Source organism: Rhinoraja longicauda, chromosome 6, assembly GCF_053455715.1.
Source record: "Rhinoraja longicauda isolate Sanriku21f chromosome 6, sRhiLon1.1, whole genome shotgun sequence".
Classification (NCBI taxonomy): Eukaryota; Metazoa; Chordata; class Chondrichthyes; order Rajiformes; family Arhynchobatidae; genus Rhinoraja; species Rhinoraja longicauda.
Window position 1 is genome coordinate 405,871 of NC_135958.1, and position 22,288 is coordinate 428,158.

At 45.8% G+C, this 22,288-nt stretch overlaps 1 protein-coding gene across 4 annotated transcripts in view; it reads right to left on the reverse strand.

Annotated features, from left to right (window-relative positions):
- Window positions 1–22,288, reverse strand: part of LOC144594153 (plasmolipin-like) — a 38,734-nt gene that overhangs the window by 12,348 nt on the left and 4,098 nt on the right. The window lies entirely within an intron of this gene.

The window sequence follows — 22,288 nt, forward strand, 5'->3', positions numbered from 1 at the left end:
AACATGAAATTTTGCTTTTGAAATGCAGTTTTCGTTGTAACAAGGTTACATTCAAGGTAATTTACATTCAGCGAGTTCCACAAACAGTAGGTATCACAAAATGCTGGAGTAACTCAGCGGGTCAGGCAGCATCTAGGAGAGAGGGAATGGGTGACGTCTCGGGTCGAGACTTCTTCAGACTGTCATCAAAGAGTCATCAGGTGCATTTGTTTCAACTGATATTGGTTGAGGGTTACGTTATTTTTAACAACAGGGAGAACATTTTTTATTCTTCAAGCACTGCACTGGTCTATCTTATGTCAACCTTACATTCATGAAAGTGCAGCATTTCTTCAGTCTTGCTGGCTCGAAGGGCCAAATGACCTCCTCCTGCACCTATTTTCTATGTTTCTATGTGAGGTGGGAGTTTAGATTTATATACGTCCCCTGCTCTTCTGATGGAGAGGCAAGACCCCAGGGATAACTGAAACCAGCCCAGTTCACTGACTTTTAACCATTCTCCAAACCTTCGAGATTCATTTCTATGTACCAAGGATGCAGCTTCTTTAACCAAATCTATTCAAGATTGCTACAAGCATGCATGTCAATTCTAAATAGAATAAGTCAATGGTCACAATAGCAAAGACATGAAGCAACTGGCTGTTGTGGAAGTGACACACGCATCCACCAGCTCTGTCTGCCAGTCTGCTCCCAATGCAGCTCCTGTGCTCCAAGGATTAGCTGGACAAGGGCAGCTAACTCTGCACAACTCTGACAAGGGTGACAGTGGTTCACCACTCCAGGGACCTGGGTTCAATGCAGATCCAGGTGCTGGATGTGTAGAGTTTACACACTCTCACCAAGACCTTGTGGGTTCTCATTAGTGCGTGGATTTTCCCCATCACTCAGTGAAACACCATGCCCCAGTGTTTCAGGTGAAATCATTGATATCAACTGAGATTACGTGTTCAAGCTCTTGGGGTGAGATTGAATCCAGTCTTCTAGCAGAGGGGGAAAAGTGCCACAACATCACAGGTTGGGAAGGACAAAGAATGTGGTGACCTCCTATCTTGCTCAACCAATGGAGACCCAGAGCTAATGTTGGTGTTTTCCATTTTCTCTTTGGCAAGGGTCACCCCAGTAGGTGGCCTTGGCAAATCGGGACTATTGACTGAATCAATTAACCCAATTGAAACAGCTTTGAAGCTAGTGAGGATTTGGAGGTTTTGAAAATCAACACGCAATGGTACTTCAAAAGATTTGGGACATTTTAAAAAGGGAAGCCAACTAAATTCTCTAGGTAAAGGCAGTGAATCTATGGTGTGTTTGCTCTGATGTGGGCAGGTAACAGTCTCAAAGGCACCCAGATTAAGTGCAGGACAGGCACAGCCTTAGTGACACAGTCTTTAGCATATTATGCAGCAATGTGACATAAGTAACACATTAAAACGATGATGCAAATGTCAAACATCATACTCAATAATCATGGACTCACGCAGGACACTAAAGCTGGGAAGACTAGAGTATAGAAGGATTAGAGGGCTTAAAGTTGAAATATTAAAAGAGTAGGTGAGGAAGTTCAAACTCGGTGAGGAGAGAAAGACTGGAAAACTTCATGGTTCAAATTGCTGCCTTTGGTTCACAATGTTCAGATGGTACACAGATTAATGTTTACAAGTATTCATTTGGCACTGCTGACTACATATGCATCAAGGCGTTTGTCTTGCAATCACTCATCATTTGGGGGTCAGATTAAACTATTCACAAAAGGGGGAAAAAAGCCTCTCATTGGGGCTGCAGAGTGGTGCAGCTGTAAAGCTGCTGCCCATGTTAAAGGTCATTTCTTAAATCAGACAACAACATAAACAGTTAAAGGTAAACCAAGCAAAGCTTTAATTATCGTCAGACGGGAGTGGGGGGGGTCAGTGTTAAGGGTATATGACCATACTCCGCACTCCCCTTGCTTCCACTCAGATACAGCATTTACGCAACATTTTTATACAGAATTTGCAGCAAGAATGTTTAATACAACATTTCCTTCAAATTAATAACAGATTGTTTCCTGCCCAATATTCTTATAACTCAACTGTCATAAAATGTTTCACACAAAGTCAATAAGAATCCTTATTATACCACGGTATATATAAGAAAATAACTGCAGATGCTGGTACAAATCGAAGGTATTTATTCACAAAGTGCTGGAGTAACTCAGCAGGTCAGGCAGCATCTCAGGAGAGAAGGAATGGGAGACTGAAGAAGGGTCTCGACCCGAAACGTCACCCATTCCTTATTATACCACAGGTCATGTTTGCACAATTCCACAATCAGTCAGCAATTAACAACATCCCAATCTCAGCGGAAACATTGTTCTCATCATTCCAAGACGTCCTCCCCAGGCAAAGGGGGATGTACTATCAGCCTGGCGTACAAGATTTAGGCGGTTTTTTTGAGGATATAACTGGGAAAATGGACATGGGAGAGCCGGTGGATGTGGTGTACCTCGACTTTCAGAAAGCCTTCGACAAGGTTCCACATAGGAGATTAGTGGGCAAAATTAGAGCACATGGTATTGGGGGTAGGGTACTGACATGGATAGAAAATTGGTTGACAGATAGAAAGCAAAGAGTGGGGATAAATGGGTCCCTTTCAGAATGGCAGGCAGTGACTAGTGGGGTGCCGCAAGGCTCAGTGCTGGGACCGCAGCTCTTTACAATATACATTAATGACTTGGATGAAGGGATTAAAAGTACCATTAGCAAATTTGCAGATGATACAAAGCTGGGTGGTAATGTGAACTGTGAGGAAGATGCTATGAGGTTGCAGGGTGACTTGGACAGGTTGTGTGAGTGGGCGGATGCATTGCAGATGCAGTTTAATGTGGATAAGTGCGAGGTTATCCACTTTGGTGGTAAGAATAGGAAGGGAGATTATTATCTGAATGATGTCAAGTTAGGAAAAGGGGACGTACAACAAGATCTGGGTGTCCTAGTGCATCAGTCACTGAAAGGAAGCATGCAGGTACAGCAGGCAGTGAAGAAAGCCAATGGAATGTTGGCCTTCATAAGGTCCTTCTGCAATTGTACAAGGCCCCAGTGAGACTGCACCTGGAGTACTGCGTGCAGTTTTGGTCTCCAAATTTGAGGAAGGATATTCTTGCTATTGAGGGCGTGCAGCGCAGGTTTACTAGGTTAATTCCCGGAACAGCGGGACTGTCATATGTTGAAAGACTGGAGCGACTAGGCTTGTATACACTGGAATTTAGAAGGTGAGAGGGGATCTTATCCAAACATATAAGATTATTAAGGGGTTGGACACGTTAGAGGCTGGGAACTTGTTCCCAATGTTGGGGGAGTCCAGAACAAGGGGCCACAGTTTAAGAATAAGGGGGAGGCCATTTAGAACTAAGATGAGGAAAAACATTTTCAGTCAGAGAGTTGTGAATCTGTGAAATTCTCTGCCTCAGAAGGCAGTGGAGGCCAATTCTCTGAATGCATTCAAGAGAGAGCTAGATAGAGCTCTTAAGGATAGCGGAGTCAGGGGGTATGGGGAGAAGGCAGGAACGGGGTACTGATTGAGAATGATCAGCCATGATTACATTGAATGGTAATGCTGGCTCGAAGGGCCGAATGGCCTCCTCCTGCACCTATTGGCATCATGCAAAGTTAATAGCCATTAACTCTTTATAATAATAATAATATTCATTTATTGTCATTGCAACGAGTACAACGAAATTAAAAAATAGCCAATCCTGACGGTGCGTAAAAACATATATGCAATAAATGCAAAAACAAATAAATACAATTATATTAAGTACATAAGATTTTTTAACAGTGTTGCCTAGTGCAGAAGGTAGTGTTCAGTTCTCGTATGGCCCTGGGGTAAAAACTGTTCTTAAGTCTGTTTGTTCGGGATTTGATCGACCTGAAACGTCGACCAGAGGGCAGATGAACAAACAGACGGTGGCCGGGGTGGGATGGATCTTTTATTATTTTGCCTGCTCTACTGAGGCAGCGTAGGCTGAACAGGTGCTCCAGGGAGGGCAGTGAGCAGCCGATGATCTTCTGAGCCGTCGTGATGACCCTCTGAAGGGCCTTCCTGTCCTTTTCTGAGCAGCTGGCATACCATGTGGTTATACAGTATGCCAGCACACTCTCGATGGAGCAGCGATAGAAGGACATCATGAGCTTCTCCTGCAGGTTGGTTTTCCTGAGGATCCTCAGGAAGTGGAGTCTCTGCTGTGCCTTCTTCACTGTGGTGATGGTGTTGGTAGACCAGGTAAGATCCTCTGCAATGTGCGTACCCAGGAACCTGAAAGCTGGTACCCTTTCCACACAGACCCCATTGATGTAGAGTGGGTCGTATTCTACACTGGTTTTCCTGAAGTCAATTATAAGTTCCTTTGTTTTGGAGGAGTTCAGGACAAGATTGTTCACTGAACACCATGCTGCCAGCCTTTGGATTTCATCCCTGTAGGCTGTCTCATCTCCTCCTGAGACGAGTCCAACCACAGTCGTGTCATCCGCGAACTTGATGATGGTGTTGGTGGGATGGGTGGGGGCGCAGTCGTGAGTGTAGAGGGAGTAAAGGATGGGGCTCAACACACAGCCCTGTGGTGAGCCGGTGCTCAGTGTAATGGTGGAGGAGAGGTGAGGGCCTATTTTGACGGTCTGGGGGCGGTTGGTCAGGAAGTCCTTGATCCATTGGCAGATGGTTTGGGAAAATCCAAGGTCAGAAAGTTTGGTGACCAGTCTGCTCGGGATGACCGTGTTCACTTTACAGCGCCAGAGATGATGCAGATTAGAGGTGCTGTCTGTACAGAGTTTGCATGTTCTCCCTGTGACTGCGTGGGTTTTGTCCGGGTGCATTGGTTTCCTCCCACACTCCAAAGACATACAGGTTTGTCGGTTAATTGACTTCGGTAAAATTGTAAATTGTCCTTAGTGTGTCAGACAGTGCTAGCGAACAGGGTGATGGCTGGTTAGCACAGACTCGGTGGGCCGAAGGGCCAATATCACGAAAGACTAAAGTCTAAAGCAAAGATTTTATAACTTTGTTTGCATATACAATCATGACATCTGGTTCAACCTACATTTCCGATGAGCAGTTTGTTAATTAAAGACAAGGCATTTATTAGTTTGTCTGCACATATACCCAGACAGATCAATCTACAAATCCCATTGAAAGCTTCAGCTGTTTTTAATTTTAAAACGTGCCGCATAGATATGAAGATATCTTCATAGCTTCAAGGACCGTCTTAGCTTTAACAGTTGCTCAGTGGATTATTGTATTTGAGAGAGGAAGACTGAGGTCTAGAAATCAATCCTAAACGTGGCCAGAAGATGCTAGTTAGGACCAGATCACTGCTAAAATAGTTACAAGACACGAAGCTGGGTGGCAGTGTGAACTGCAAAGAGGATGTTAGGAGGTTGCAGGGTGACTTGGACAAGTTGAGTGAGTGGGCAGATGCGGTATAATGTTGATAAATGTGAGGTTATCCACTTTGGCAGCAGAAACAAGGAGTTGTACAGGGCCCTGGTGAGGCCACACCTGGAGTATTGTGTGCAGTTGTACAGGGCCCTGGTGAGACCACACCTGGAGTATTGTGTGCAGTTGTACAGGGCCCTGGTGAGACCACACCTGGAGTATTGTGTGCAGTTGTACAGGGCCCTGGTGAGACCACATCTGGAGTATTGTGTGCAGTTGTACAGGGCCCTGGTGAGACCACATCTGGAGTATTGTGTGCAGTTGTACAGGGCCCTGGTGAGACCACACCTGGAGTATTATGTGCAGTTGTACAGGGCCCTGGTGAGACCACACCTGGAGTATTGTGTGCAGTTGTACAGGGCCCTGGTGAGACCACACCTGGAGTATTGTGTGCAGTTGTACATGGCTCTGGTGAGACCACATCTGGAGTATTGTGTGCAGTTGTACAGGGCCCTGGTGAGACCACATCTGGAGTATTGTGTGCAGTTTTGGTCTCCTAATTTGAGGAAGGACGTCCTTGCTATTGAGGCAGTGCAGTGTAGGCTCACAAGGTTAATCCCTGGGATGGCGGGACTGTCAAACGAGGAAAGATTGGAAAGACTGGGCTTGTATTCACTGGAGTTTAGAAGGATGAGAGGGGATCTTATAGAGATATATAAAATTATAAAAGGACTAGACAAACTAGATGCAGGAAAAATGTTCCCAATGTTAGGGGAGTCCAGAACTAGGGGCCACAGCCTAAAAATAAGGGGAGGCCATTTAAAACTGAGGCGAGAAGAAACGTTTTCACCCAGAGAGTTGTAAATTTGTGGAATTCTCTGCCAAAGAAGGCAGTAGAGATCATTTCACTGGATGAATTTAAAAGAGAATTAAATAGAGCTCCAGGGGCTAGTGGAATCAGGGGATATGGGGAGAAGGCAGGCACGGGTTACTGATTGTAGATGATCAGCCATGATCACAATGAATGGTGGTGCTGGCTCGAAGGGCCAAATGGTCTCCTCCTGCATCTATTTTCTATGTTTCTATGTAATAAAAAGGAACTACAGATGCTGATTTATACCAATGACAGACACAAAATTCTGGAGTAATTCAGTAGGAGAAATACTTCATACACTTCACTACCAATTTCTATCCTGCTCTTAAATATACTTAAAATATCTCCGACATCTCCCTCCCGTTTCAAGACCTCACCATCTCCATCACAGGAGACAGACTAGTGACTGACATCTACTATAAACCCACTGACTCGCACAGCTATCTGGACTACACTTCTTCCCACCCGTCTCCTGCAAAAGGTCTATCCCCTACTCCCAATTCCTCCGTCTACGCCGCATCTGTGCCCGGGATGAGGTGTTTCACACTAGGGCATCAGAGATGTCCTCATTCTTCAGGAAATGGGGCTTCCCCTCTTCCATTATAAACATAGCACAAAAAGTAAGGAAATTTGTGTTTGGTAGATTATTTCTTTGTTGTAACAATGCTTCTTGGCAATAAATCTTATACCGTTGGAAAGCCTGTTATTTTCCTTTTAAATGGTGCCACATTTGTAAGGAACATGCATTTGTGGGATGAGCAGCAGAGCTGAGTATATGGGTTGCGCCCATGAAAAATTTGCCAAATCTTCTCTGCCAATGCCAAACAGCTTATTCTGCTGTTGCTATTGACTCTTGTTTTGAGCTTCTGGTACCCCCAGGTGCTGACAAGAATGGGATGCCATCCCACAACAGTGTGTGACCAGGCTGGTGACCAGCATGAGGAGGAGGTGCCAGGCTGTTATGGCTGTGTATGGTTCTTCCACACGCTACTGTGGCTCCTGTTTATTAAATGAATAAATTGTTAAATTGCCAATATGTCTTGTTTCTTCAGACTTCAATCATCCAATCCACCAAACAACACCGAACAAGAGCCAATGGCAGAATAAGCTGTTTGGCATTGGCAGAGAAGATTTGGCAAATTTTTCATGGGCGCAACCCATATACTCAGCTCTGCTGCTCATCCCACAAATGCATGTTCCTTACAAATGTGGCACCATTTAAAAGGGAAATAAACAGGCTTTCCAACAGTATAAGATTTATTGCCAAGAAGCATTGTTACAACAAAGAAATAATCTACCAAACACAAATTTCCTTACTTTTTGTGCTATGTTTAGATGAGGCTCTCACTAGGGTCTCTTCTACATCCCACAGCTCCAGTCTTGCTCCCCCTCCCCCCACTCGTAAAAAGGACAGAATCCCCCTCGTTCTCACCTTCCACCCCACCAGCCAGCGGATCCAACAAATCATCCGCCAACATTTCCGTCACCTACAACGGGACCCCACCACTGGCCATATCTTCCCATCTCCTCCCCTTTCTGCGTTCCGCAGAGACCGTTCCCTCCGTAACTCCCTGGTCCACTCGTCCCTTCCTACCCAAACCACCCCATCCCCGAGCACTTTCCCCAGCAACCGCAGGAGATGCAACACCTGTCCCTTTACCTCCCCCCTCAACTCCATCCAAGGACCCAAACAGTCTTTCCAGGTGAGACAGAGGTTCACCTGCACCTCCTCCAACCTCATCTATTGCATCCGCTGCTCTAGATGTCAACTTCTTTACATCGGCGAAACCAAACGCAGGCTTGGCGATCACTTCGCTCAACACCTGCGCTCAGTCCGCCTTAACCAACCTGATTTCCCGGTGGCCGAGCACTTCAACTCCCTCTCCCATTCCCAGTCTGAAGTTTCTGTCATGGGCCTCCTCCAGTGCCATAGTGAGGCCCACCGGAAATTGGAGGAACAGCACCTCATATTTCGCCTGGGCAGCTTGCAGCCCAATGGTATGAACATTGACTTCTCCAACTTTAGATAGTTCCTCTGTCCCTCTCTTCTCCTCCCCCTTCCCAGATCTCCCTCTATCTTCCTGTCTCCACCTATATCCTTCCTTTGTCCCGCCCCCCTGACATCAGTCTGAAGAAGGGTCTCGACCCGAAACGTCACCCATTCCTTCTCTCCTGAGATGCTGCCTGACCTGCTGAGTTACTCCAGCATTTTGTGGAGTAATTCAGCAGGTCAGGCAGCATCTCTGGAGAAAATGGATAGGTGACATTTTGAGTCTGAAACATCACCCATCTACAGTATTTTCTCCAGAGATATCAGACAAAAAGTTATTTTAATCTTTCTTTGAGCAGTTTCATTGTTCAGTGATAAAGTTAGCATTTATAATGAAGCTGCCAGACCAGCTGAGTTACCCAGCATCGTATGTCTTCGGGACTCCATTAAGTAACAATAATGGAGATTGCATCAAACTATATTTTATCTGTGCTTGTTTATGGACATTCTGGAAATTCTTCAAGAGCTGCCACCCCATGAGAATTGCCTTCAAGTGAAGAGAAGTTTTTTTAATTCTTTGTTGAAGGACTTGGCTTGTCCAAACTCTGAAATGGGAATGAAGTGTTTTTAGCCCCAGTGGCTCCTTGTTCTGCTACCATCTTCCTGCTGCCATTCCCATTGTTAAAATAGTCCAGAGAGGTGGAAACGGTGGCTGCAGTGTTGCAATGTATATCAGGTTTGTAACATGCTGCCATGGTGATGATGTGCCTCAGTAGGTCTGCCCCAGCACCACAAAGTCTCCTGAAATCCAATCTCAATTCACCAGTCTATTGTTCCCCAGATTACAACAGCATCAGTTAGTAAAGGCTAGAAATGAGGAAGATTCTTGTACAGTATTATGCTTCTAGTCAGTGCTCCCAGGCAGGATTAGAACATGGACCATGTGGCCGACTTAGACAGCACGGTGGCACAGCAGTAGAGCTGCTGCCTCACAACCTCAGAGACCCGGGTTCCATCCCGACCTCTGGTGCTGTCTGCACACTTTGCACGTTCTCCCATGACTCCTCGGGTTGCCTGGTTTGCTTTCTACATCCCAAAGACATCCAGATTTGTAGGTTAATTGCCCCCTGTAAATTTCCCCTAGTGTTTAGTGGGATAGCTCATGTGAACGGGCGATCAATGGTTACCATGGACTTGGTGGGCTAAAGGGTGCTCTATCTCTAAACTTCCATGTGCCATGTGTCTGGAGTTTGCACTCCCTGTTATTTGCCCCTGTGCCATATGTCTGGAGTTTGCACTCTCTGTTATAATGCCCATGTGTCCGGAGTTTGCACTCTCTGTTATTATGCTAGTTTCCCTCTCCTGATACTCCAGTTTCTTCCTACATCCAGAGACAGACAAACCGGTGGGTTCACTGCCCCTCGTGTGCAGGTGAATGGTAGAGTCTGTGCAAAATGAGGAGAGGGGGCAGGATTTGATGAGAATATGGGAACGGTAAAAGATTAGATGAATGTAGGATTGGTCGCTGTAAATGTGGTAGATGGCTGCCCCACACTTGAAGGGCTCCAGGGGCCAGTTTCTGTGTTGTATCTCTGCAAGACCAGCAAGTGGGGACAAGGGGGGTGATGTGTGGAGAGGGGCAGGTGGTAATCAACACGACTGGAAGGTGAAATCCCCCTTTGACCAAAACATCTGGCATCACCACAATATCCAGGTTCCCATCTTTAGCGTAGATAACTGACTGAAGGCCACAGGGCTCAGAGTCCCTGCAGACAGATTGGTCACTACAAGGGGGGGGGACTTCTGCCCCTCTCATGCTTTCACTGGCCATCTAGGTCAAGATTTTAATCTGCAATTTTCTCTTCATAAAGCACTCAAAGATATTTCTGACTGCCCCTGTTACTGGACACTTGCCTCCCACGTATCAAAGTACGTTTTTTCATTAAAACAGTTTCATGCAACTGAGAGGCGTGAAGCCGTTAAACCATTCCCCAACAGAGGAGACTGGAGAGAGGCAATGGCAACAGTATAGTTTAGTTCATTATTGCCATGCGTAGCAAGGCACAATGAAACGCTTTGTTTGCAAGCTATCCAATCAAGCAGTCGTCAATGCACAGAAAAAGGACAAAAGGTACAACATTTAGTGCAAAGATATAATAACACTGAAGTCAGATAACGTCCGATTAAAGAAAGCTCAAAGGTTTCCAATGAGGTAAATGGGAGGTCAGGACTGTACTCTAGTTGATGAAGACCGTGCAGTTGCTCGATATCAGCGGTGTATTCTGAAGTGACCCTAGTGGGGATTTCAACATCCAAGAAAGGTCCATTTTGTGATAGTGTTGGTCCCATGTTCAGCAACATGGACATCACTAGAGGCTTATGGCAAGTTGTGCAGTAGCTCAACAGCACTGGTAGCTGAAGACACATTGGGTGGTCACACAGGGAGTGGGAGGCTAATGGCAGACTCCCATCTACCCCACTGGAGACCTTTGAATGATCTTTAATCGGACTTCAATGCTATATCTTTGCACTAAATGTTGTCCCCCTTATCCTTGCACTGTGCACAGCTTGATTGTATTCATGTTTGTGGAGTTGATGCGGAGTGGGGGGGAAGAGAAGAGAAATTACAAATCTTCAAACTTAGAAAAAATAGTCATGAGTTTCTTAGAGTCAACAAGCAATTCCCACAGAATTGTTAACAGGAACTATCACAATAATTATTAATTTGACAGAACACAAGGACTTCCAATAGCAATTATTCATCTGATTGCGATTGTGTGAAACTGGAGTGAGCGGGTCTAAAGCTGATGAGGAACTACCAGTGTTAATAAACCCAAGCACAGTCTTGCACTGGAGACAGGAGTTAGCCAAGTCACAATAGTAAACCAGTCATATCCTGTCTCTACCAGATTTCACCCTTCATATTTACATAGTATGCCTCTTTCACTGTTGGGAGTCAGATTTAGAAAAGCTGGACAAAATTATGTCCATTTATAGAAAAAAAAGAAAAAAATAGAAACTAGATGCAGGAGTAGACCATTCGGCTTCGAGCCAGCACCGCCATCCAATATGATCATGGCTAATCATCCAAAATCAGTACCACATTCCAGCTTTCTCCCCACATCCTTCCATTCCCTTAGCCCAAAGAGCTAAATCTAACTCTCTCTTGAAAACAACCAGTGAATTGGCCTCTACTGCCCTCCTGTGGCAGGGAGTTCCACAGATTCACAACTCTCTGGGTGAATAAGTTTTTCCTCGTCTCAGTCCTAAATGGCCTACCCCTTATTCTTAGACTGTGGCCCCTGGTTCTGGACTCCCCCAACACGAGGAGCATTTTTCCTGCATCTAGCCTGTCCAATCCACTAAGAATTTTATGTTTCTATAAGATCCCCTCTCATCCTTCTAAATTCCAGCGAATACAAGCCCAGTGGACTCATTCTTTCATCATACGTCAGTCCCGCCATCCCGGGAATTAACCTGGAGAACCTACGCTGCACTTCCTCAATAGCAATAATGTCCTTCCTCAAATTAAGAGACCAAAATTGCACACAGTACTCTAGGTGCGGTCTCACCAGGGCCCTGTACAACTGCACACAATACTCCAGGTGTGGTATCACCAGGGCCCTGTACAACTGCACACAATACTCCAGGTGCGGTCTCACCAGGGCCCTGTACAACTGCAGTAGGACCTCCTTGCTCCAAACTCAAATCCTCTCGCAATAAAGGCCAACATGCCATTAGCTTTCTTCACATCCTGCTGTACCTGCATGCTTATTTTCAGTGACTGATGTACAAGCACACCCAAGTCTCGTTGCACCACCCCCCTCCTAATCTGACACCATTCAGATAATAGTCTGCCTTCCTGTTCTTGCCACCAAAGTGGATAACCTCACATTTATCCACATTATACTGCATCTGCCATGCATCTGCCCACTCACCGAACCTATCCAAGTCACCCTGCAGCCTCATAGCATCCTCCTCGCAGCTCACACTGCCACCCAGCTTTGTGTCATACGCAAACTTGGAGATGTCACATTTAATTCCCTTGTCTAAATCATTAATATATATTGTAAATAGCTGCGGTCCCAGTACCGAGCCTTGCGGCACCCCACTAGTCACTGCCTGCCATTCTGAAAGGGACTTGTTAATTCCTACCCTTTGTTTCCTGTCTGCCAACCAGTTCTCTATCCATGTCAATACCCTACCCCCAATACCATGTGCTCTAATTTTGCACACTATTCTCTTGTGTGGGACCTTGTCAAAGGCTTTTTGAAAGTCCAGATACACCACATCCACTGGCACTCCCTTATCCAATCTACTTGTTACATCTTCAAAAAATTCCAAAAGATTATTCAAGCACGACTTCCCCCTTATGTAGTAAACAATTAATATTGGAAAAATGTTCCAAAGTCTTTTCCAATCCGCGAGTTGTTTATGAACTACATTAAGTTGTGAAGAGCAACAAAGGCAGCAGAGCCTCCCAAACCCTGGCTGGAACAGTGCAAGGCACCCACACTACACAACCCACAACACTGGCTGGAACAGTGCAAGGCACCCACACTACACAACCCACAACACTGGCTGGAACAGTGCAAGGCACCCACACTACACAACCCACAACACTGGCTGGAACAGTGCAAGGCACCCACACTACACAACCCACAACACTGGCTGGAACAGTGCAAGGCACCCACACTACACAACCCACAACACTGGCTGGAACAGTGCAAGGCACCCACACTACACAACCCACAACCCACAACACTGGCTGGAACAGTGCAAGGCACCCACACTACACAACCCACAACACTGGCTGGAACAGTGCAAGGCACCCACACTACACAACCCACAACACTGGCTGGAACAGTGCAAGGCACCCACACTACACAACCCACAACACTGGCTGGAACAGTGCAAGGCACCCACACTACACAACCCACAACACTGGCTGGAACAGTGCAAGGCACCCACACTACACAACCCACAACACTGGCTGGAACAGTGCAAGGCACCCACACTACACAACCCACAACACTGGCTGGAACAATGCAAGGCACCCACACTACACAACCCACAACACTGGCTGGAACAGTGCAAGGCACCCACACTACACAACCCACAACACTGGCTGGAACAGTGCAAGGCACCCACACTACACAACCCACAACACTGGCTGGAACAATGCACGGCACCCACACTACACAACCTACAACCCACACTGGAACAGTGCAAGGCACCCACACTACACAACCCACCACCCACGCTGGAACAGTGCAAGGCACCCACACTACACAACCCACAACACTGGCTGGAACAATGCACGGCACCCACACTACACAACCTACAACCCACACTGGAACAGTGCAAGGCACCCACACTACACAACCCACAACACTGGCTGGAACAATGCAAGGCACCCACACTACACAACCCACAACCCACACTGGAACAGTGCAAGGCACCCACACTACACAACCCACAACCCACGCTGGAATAATGAATGAATGAATGAATGAATATAACTTTATTGTCATTCAAAGCGATACACCAGATGAGGGCATATTTGAACGAAATTCCATTGCAACTGGCTCACAATGTAACACCAATAATAAAAATTGATTAAAGAAAAATAAATATGCACTCGACACAATCCTCTTTTCAAATTGTTTTCTCACATTTCCTGACTGTGACAAAGCAGAACCCAAACCTGGATCTGACTCAAGGATAACAAACACAGGAATCATGAAACAGGAGCCAAAGTCCAAAACCAACTACACCCAAAACACAATTCAATTCACACCTTAATTTCTTCCTCCATTAGGACTCAGATTTACAATTGCAGTTTCCGTTTCCCACCTGGCCCATCTCCTGTCGCCCAGAACAAGGTGACATTCAAAATAATAACTGGCTGCTTGCCTGACGAAGTATTCAATAGACAATAGGTGCAGGAGGAGGCCATTCAGCCCTTCGAGCCAGCACCACCATTCAATGCGATCATGGCTGGTCATTATCAGTACCCTGTTCCTGCCTTCTCCCCATACCCCAACACTCCGCTATCCTTAAGAGCTCCATCTAGCTCTCTTTTGAATGCATTCAGAGAATTGGCCTCCACTGCCTTCTGAGGCAGTGAATTCCACAGGTTCACAACTCTCTGACTGAAAACATTTTTCCTCATCTCCGTTCTAAATGGCCTACCCCCTATTCTTAAACTGTGGCCCCTGGTTCTGGACTCCCCCAACATTGTCCAACGTGTCCAACCCCTTAATAATCTTATATGTCTCGATAAGATCTCCTCTCATCCTTCTAAATTCCAGTGTATACAATAGTCAATAGTCAATAGTCGTTTATTTGTCACATACACATAAATGTGTAGTAAAATGAAACATTATCCGCAGTTGAACAATAAGACCAATAAGATTAATCAATAAAAATGCAATAACACATACAATCACAACTAACACCAAACAAAAAGAAACATCCATCACAGTGAGTCTCCTCCAGTCCCCTCCTCACTGTGATGGAAGGCCAGAATGTCTTTTTCTCTTCCCTGCCGTCTTGTCCCGCGGTCAGGCTGTTGGAGTTGCCACGTCGGGGCGGTCGGGGCTCCCGATATTGAAGCCCCCGCTGGGCGGTGAAAAAAAATCCCGCGGCCTATTTCAGGCCGCGCCGGACGGTGAAAGGTCCGTGGCGGGCCGACCCAAGCCCCGCGATTCGGGGCGGGCGAACACGCTGCCTCTGCCGCTGCCGGAGCTCCCGATGTCGGCCCCCACCCAGGGGCCTGCGGGCTTCCGACGTCCACGCGGCCCACGCCGGAGCCTCCGGAGACGAGTCGCAGCCGTTCCCGCAGCATTCGCAGGCAGCCAGCGCCGCAGGTGGTGAGTCCGGACCGCGGGCTCTGCGAACCAGAGCCCCAGGTGGTCCCAGGTGCATGGCCGGTGGTAGGCCGCAACGGGAACGGAGACACGATACAGAACAAAGGTCGCGTCTCCGTTCTGGAGAGAGAATGTTACAGTTACAGTTCCCGTTCCCTCCCACACCCCCCCCCCCCCCCCAAAACATAACATACAACACTACATCATATTAACACTACAATTGAGACAAAAACAACAAAAAACACAAAAGACAGACGGACTAGTCGCTCCAGCCTTTCAACATATGACAGTCCCGACATTCCGAGAATTAACCTAGTAAACCTACGCTGCACGCCCTCAATAGCAAGAATATCCTTTCTCAAATTTGGAGACCAAAACTGCACACAGTACCCCTGGTGCGGTCTCACTAGGGCCCTGTACAACTACAGAAGGACCTCTTTGCTCCTTTACTCAACTCCTCTTCACTGCCTGCTGTACCTGCATGCTTCCTTTCAGTGACCAGGACACCCAGATCTCATTGTACTAACTTGACACCATTCAGATAATAATCTGCCTTCCTATTCTTACCACCAAAGTGGATAACCTCACACTTATCCACATTAAACTGCATCTGCCATGCATCCGCCCACTCACACAACCTGTCCAAGTCACCCTGCAACCTCATAGCATCTTCCTCACAGTTCACACAACCACCCAGCTTTGTGTCATCTGCAAATTTGCTAATGGTACTTTTAATCCCTTCATCCAAGTCATTAATGTATATTGTAAATAGCTGCGATCCCAGCACCGAGCCTTGCGGTACCCCACTAGTCACTGCCTGCCATTCTGAAAGGGACACATTTATCCCCACTCTTTGCTTTCTGTCTGCCAACCAATTTTCTATCCATGTCAGTACCCTACCTCCAATACCATGTGCTCTAATTTTGCCCACCAATCTCCTATGTATATCTGGGCAGAGAGACTCAACAAAGGGGTCATGGTAATGTGAAAGTCATGTGCAAATACATCGAGCACAAGATTTCATAAGATATAGGAGAAGGCTTAGGCCATTCAGCATATCAAGTCTGCTCTGTCATTCGATCATGGATGATCTATTTTTCCCTCTTAACCCCATTTTCCTGCTTTCTCCCCATGACACGCTCACTAATCAAGAACCTATCAATCTTTGCTTTAAAATATCCGTTGACTTGCCCTCCACTGCCATCTGTGGCAACGAATTCCACAGATTCACCACCCACTGGCAAAATAAATTCCTCCTCATTTCTATTCTAAAAGGCACGCCCTTTCATTCTGAACCTGTGCCCTCAGATCCAAGACTCTCCCACTACTGAAATCACCCCTTCCACGCCCACTCGATCCAGGCCTTTCAGCTCAAAACGAAATATTAATTGTAATTAAGTGGCTACAGTACAAACGCAAACAGTGGTTACGTGGATACAAATCATGTCCTTCATCAGTTGTGTATTAGTAATGGAGAAGTTGCAACCGCCTGAAAATTAGGAATACTGAATTATTTGACTGAAACATTTCAAAGTGCTTCATGTTAGATTAGTGATATGATCAACTCAACAATCCACTTTTCTTCATATGGATGAACTGTAAAGCATTAGATATATTAGCCATACAATCATAAGCCTTAACACTTAATGGAAAATGTCGCACAGCATATACATGGGCACTATAAAGATTCTGGTCTTGTTTTGAAACCATGAACCTAACATCTCAATTAATTATGCTTGTTTGAGAGTCCAATCCCTGGTGATGTGGCTGGTTATTAATGCCCCAGTAAATAGCAATGTAACCAGGAATGGGCATCGAGGGTACGGCCATCTAAATATTGTGCTCGGTGCCTTACAGCGCCAGAGTCCCGGGTTTGATCCCGACTACGGCTGCTGTCTGTACAGAGTTTGTACGTTCTCCCCGTGGCTGCGTGGGTTTTCTCCGGGTGCACCAGCTTCCTCCCACACCCCATAGAAGTGCAAGTTTGTAGGCTAATTAGCTTGGTAAAATTGCCCCGTGTGTGTGTGTAGGATAGCGTTAGTGTACGAGGACCGCAGGTCGGCATGGATAATGTGGGCCGAAGAGCCCGGTTCCGTGCCGTATCTCTAAACTCTCATCATAACAAAGAAAACTAATTTGTTGAGGTGGGGTTTCCAAACTGACACCAGCTTGTGGGCTAATCAGTTACAACTGTGAACACCGAGAAGGATTGCTTCCCTTTTTAGAATTGGGTATTAGAGGTCTGTGATCTTCATTTGGATTCAGGGCCGGGGGAAGCAAGCAGTGAAGCGTTGGTCCCTATAACAGCTTATCTAATGCAGGACCCTTGCTAGCAATAGGACAGAGTTCAGCTCTTGGATTGTGCATGATTTCTTAACTATCGTAAGGGAAGCTAGTTTTATGATTGCGTTTAATAGTAAGTCTGAACAAGGGTCTTAACCCAAAACGTCACCTATCCATGTTCTCCACAGATGCTGCCTGACCCACTGAGTTACTCCAGCACTCTGTGTCTATCTGTTATGATAACTTACTTCTTACCCTGACTGGAAGCATCCTCCACCTTGTACAGATATCCAACTACGTTGAAGTGAAGTTCTTCCAAACCGGAGGCAAGGCCTCCAATTGACGAGTTTCTAAACTTTAGAACTCCTTCTCTTTCCTCCTTAAAAGCTACCCTCTGAAAATATTCAGTCAAGCATCCTAATATTTCCTTCCAGAACAAAAATGTCAAATCTTTTAATAACCAATGGAATACTATTAATAGAGGCTGTTTAATTTTTAATTTAGAGATACACCGTGGAAACAGGGCCTTCGGCTCAGTGGGCCTTCGGCTCAATGGCCCCATACACTACATCTTCCTGACACACTAGGGACGATTTACAGAGGCCAATGAACCTGCACGTCTTTGTAGTGTTGGAGGAAACCAGGACACCCAGAAAAAGCCCACATGGTCACAGGGAAATCGTGCAAACTCCGTACAGACAGCACCTGCAGTCAGAATTAAACCCAGGTCCCTGACGTTGCAAGGCAGCAGATCTACTACTGTGCCATCAGCTGTCCACATCAGTGACTTGAAGATAGTATTTATAGTTGATGAGCTGTCAGTTCTATGACGATCAAGTTTCCCAGGCCTCATTTCTTCAGGGAGTTCCAAATTTTCTACCGGAAATCTTAATCCCATTGACCAGGAACAGATAGGCTTGGGAGGGCTACTTTCCTCATGTCTTCCTAGACCATTATATCTTGTTCCCATTCCTCCATTCATTTATTTCTCTACGCATAAATATTTCACCTTCAGAAACCCTCACTTTAGTTTAGAGATACATCAGAGAAACAGGCCCTTCGGCCCACCAAGTCCACGCCAACCAACAATCACCCGCACATTAACACTATCCTACACACACTAGGGACAATTTACTCACACACCAAACCAATTAACCTACATACCTGAATGATGACTGGAGTGTGGGAAGAAACGGAAGATATCTGAAAAAGCCCACGCGGTCTCGGGGAGAACGTACAAACTCCGTACAGACAGCACCCATAGTGAAGATGGAACCCGGGTCTCCGGCGCTTCAAGGCAGCTATGCTACTGTGCTGCCCCTAGTTGCTTCAACATTTCTTCTCTTCTGGCATCAGGCCAAACAAAGCCCTGCTCCCTTCACACCACCTGAAGTGCCTCCTTGTTGCCTCACCTTGCTGCCCAATATTCACAACAGAAGCAGGATCAGCCCCCAGACCAGGTTCCTCATTCATGGTCTTGGCAGATGCAACGTCTCATCCATAGTCCTGCCCAAGCCTCATGTCCCACGGTGATAAATATTTGTCATTCACTTCTTAACTGGACTCAGTAACTGGGGTTCCTGACCTCAAATGTTCAAAGATTCACTGGTCTTAAATGAAGAAATCTCCATCTTAATTAAAATGTTAACTTGCGAGTTCTGGATTCACCAGCCATGGGAGACTAACTGATGAATCTACACGACACCTTCTCCGAGCAAATGCATCTCTCCTCAAATATAGAGATCAAATAACACAATCTCACTCATCCCTTTTGCACAACAGATCATGTTACCATTTGCCTTTCAAATTGTTGGTCATATCTCATTGATCACTTTGTGTTATGAACCAGCAGCCGAGGCTCCCACCACATGCAGTGTTCATCCCTGTCTCCCAACGTAAAGAGCTTCACGTCACTCAATGGATCAATGCTGCTTTTGTCACTGGCAAAATGCAAACGCACAATGAATTTATGTTCTTACAGCAGTCCAGTAGAGTTGCCAAACCCAAGCATATCCCCGATTAGCAAGTGTACAGAAATAGCCCGCTGATCCAAAATGAAAGATATTTTGCCGCCATTTTCAGAGTTCAGACCACGCTCTAGTTGTTATCAGCATTGCCCACTCCAGGCAATCCCCAGACTACCACCGGCCTCTGGCCATCGCCTTCCGTGGATGTCAGGATCGACCAGCAACCCAACATCCCTCTCCTGCCTGTCCCTCTTCATAAGTAATAGGAGCACCATCAGGCCATTCAGCCCGTCAAGTCTACTCCACAATTCAATCATGGCTGATGCATCTTCCCCTCAACCCCATTCTCCTGCCTTCTTCCCATAACCTCGGACACCTGTACGAATCAAGAATCTATCTATCTGTTTTTAGTTTAGTTTAGAGATACAGCAGGGAAAAAGGCCCTTTGGCCCACTGAGTCTGCACCGACCAACGATCCCCACACATTAACACTGCCCGACACACACTAGGAACAAGTTACACTTATACCAAGCCAAATAACTGACAAACCTGTACGTCTTTGGAGCGTGGGAGGAAACTGAAGATCTCGGCGAAAACACATGCAGTCACGGGGAGAACATACAAACTCCATACAGATACAAACCCGGGTCTCTGGCACTGCAAGGCAGCAACTCTACCACTGCACCACCAGATCGCCCTCAAATATAGGCCTTAAAAATATCCATCCACTTGGCAGCCACAGGGTTCTGTCTACCTTTAGTCCCACAGCCAACACGTCTGGCCTTCTCCCTTAACCTGTCCATACCTCTTTATATCAACAAATGTGGACGAAAAGACCGACTGAATGATAATTTACAAGTAACTGAGGGCCCAGTACTCATCATTCTGGAATGACAATGGCAAACATCTTATCTAATATAATAATAATATATTCCTTTATTTGTTCCACACCGGGGAAATTTACAGTTACAGAAGCAAAGTGGATTGCAAGAGATCATTCATTATAAATAAAATCTATCGTCTATCCATGGTAATACTTTACCCTGTCCCTCACAATCCTTATTTCATGCTACAACCTTGGGTGGAGTACCTTATCAAATACATTTTGAAAATGCAAATATACCTCTTCCGCCTTTTTCTCTTTAGTTACAACTATTTATTTATTTATTCGTGTCATCACACAGCTGTTTGCCAATAGCGAGCCAATGTTAGCGAGCCAATGTTAGTGCCACGCCGTTGGCCTCTGCAAGTTCCTTTACAGTGCGTGTGTCGTGCAGCATGTCACAGCTCAGGAGATGTCACAGATCCTGGGGGGACAGGGCTTTCTCCATCGCTGCTCCCACCCTATGGAACTCACTACCCCAAACCGTTAGAGACTCCCCCACACTCACCACATTCAAAACATCGCTGAAGTCTCACCTGTTCAGTACTGCCTTCAACCACTGAAGGTCACCTCACCTTCTGTCTCCTTTCTCTGTTCATTTATTTATTTACTTATTTATCTATTTATTCATTTCCCCTATGTTCTCAAAATCTCTGTAAAGCGTCTTTGAGTATATGAAAAGCGCTATATAAATAAAATGTATTATTATTATTATTATAGTCTGGAGGCCCCATCCACACTCGCAGTCTGCCACATCTTCAGTGCCTCCCCACTTCAGCATGTTCCATCTGCTCCTCCCCACGCCTGTCTGCTGAGACTGAGCCAGGTTATCCACAGTTGGTCAGAACCTGGTGGGAGTTTCTCAGAGGGATCGATTGCAATGTAAATGTCTTCCAGAGATTTCTCTAGTCTCTCTTCCCAGAGTTACAACTGCAAAACAACTTTCTTTATTTACTAAGTACTGCTCCTTTTCATTGAACCAATTATATTGGTAAGGTTTTCACCAACAGAGCATCATAGAGACATTCAATATCTGCATTGCACATGTCAGCTTGTTCAGGTCTCTGGAACCTGTGCCCCAATGCAGAAGCATGCTACAGAAGCCAGATGTGGGCACATCAGTCCCTCTGGTCTCTGAATTCTATGCCTTTTCAACAAAATACTGTTGTTTCACTTTTCCCTGGAGTATATTCTACGACTTCAACAACTAACCCTTAACTGACACACAAGGTCTCATACACCTGGTCATTTCAATAACATTACTCCAGGAAACTGCCTTGGAATCATTTTATGAATTATCCTCAACTTTTTTTGAAGTTGATATTGTTTTCTTTGTCATTGTGAGACTTTTGCTAAACGTTAACAGTTCTGCCTGTGGACACGTGTTGCCAAACTAAAGATGCGGCATTGTTGTGAGGAAAGCCTTGGCCGAATGTTTGGAGCATTGTGTACACATACAGTAACTGTTTCATTGTGCGTGACGTTATCTGTTATCTGCAAAACCAACAGTGCTATGTACGGGTCTGAGTAATGTAATTTAGGCGGTTTCAATAACATCGCAACTCCTTGACTAAGCTGTTTAAGGAACTAAGATGTGTTAGTCTGCACATACACTTGTTTGTTGGGCAATATATAAACCCGGGCCGTCTGTACTCCTGAGGAACTGTCTCCCAGGGCAGTTCCACCGCGATATCACGTTATAAAGTCTCGCTCACCATAAGTCTGAGTCCCCGATTGATTACTCCGACTGTCTACAAAATAAGTCTCTCCGACTACAGATTTATTTTAAATGTTTTGATTCTATTCTCCCATGGCTTTGTTGTCAGTGAGGGAGTCATAAACCTCTCCCACCAGTGTTTCAATCGTCCCATCTCTTACCCATGCTCCAGTCTTGCTACACATCATGTTAAACCACAGATCAGATAACATTATGATAACATTTCCTGCTTTTGTTGTTCACCTGAATATTATTATCCTACTGGCTCCTTCCTTCGTTTCTATGAAAGACCATACCCA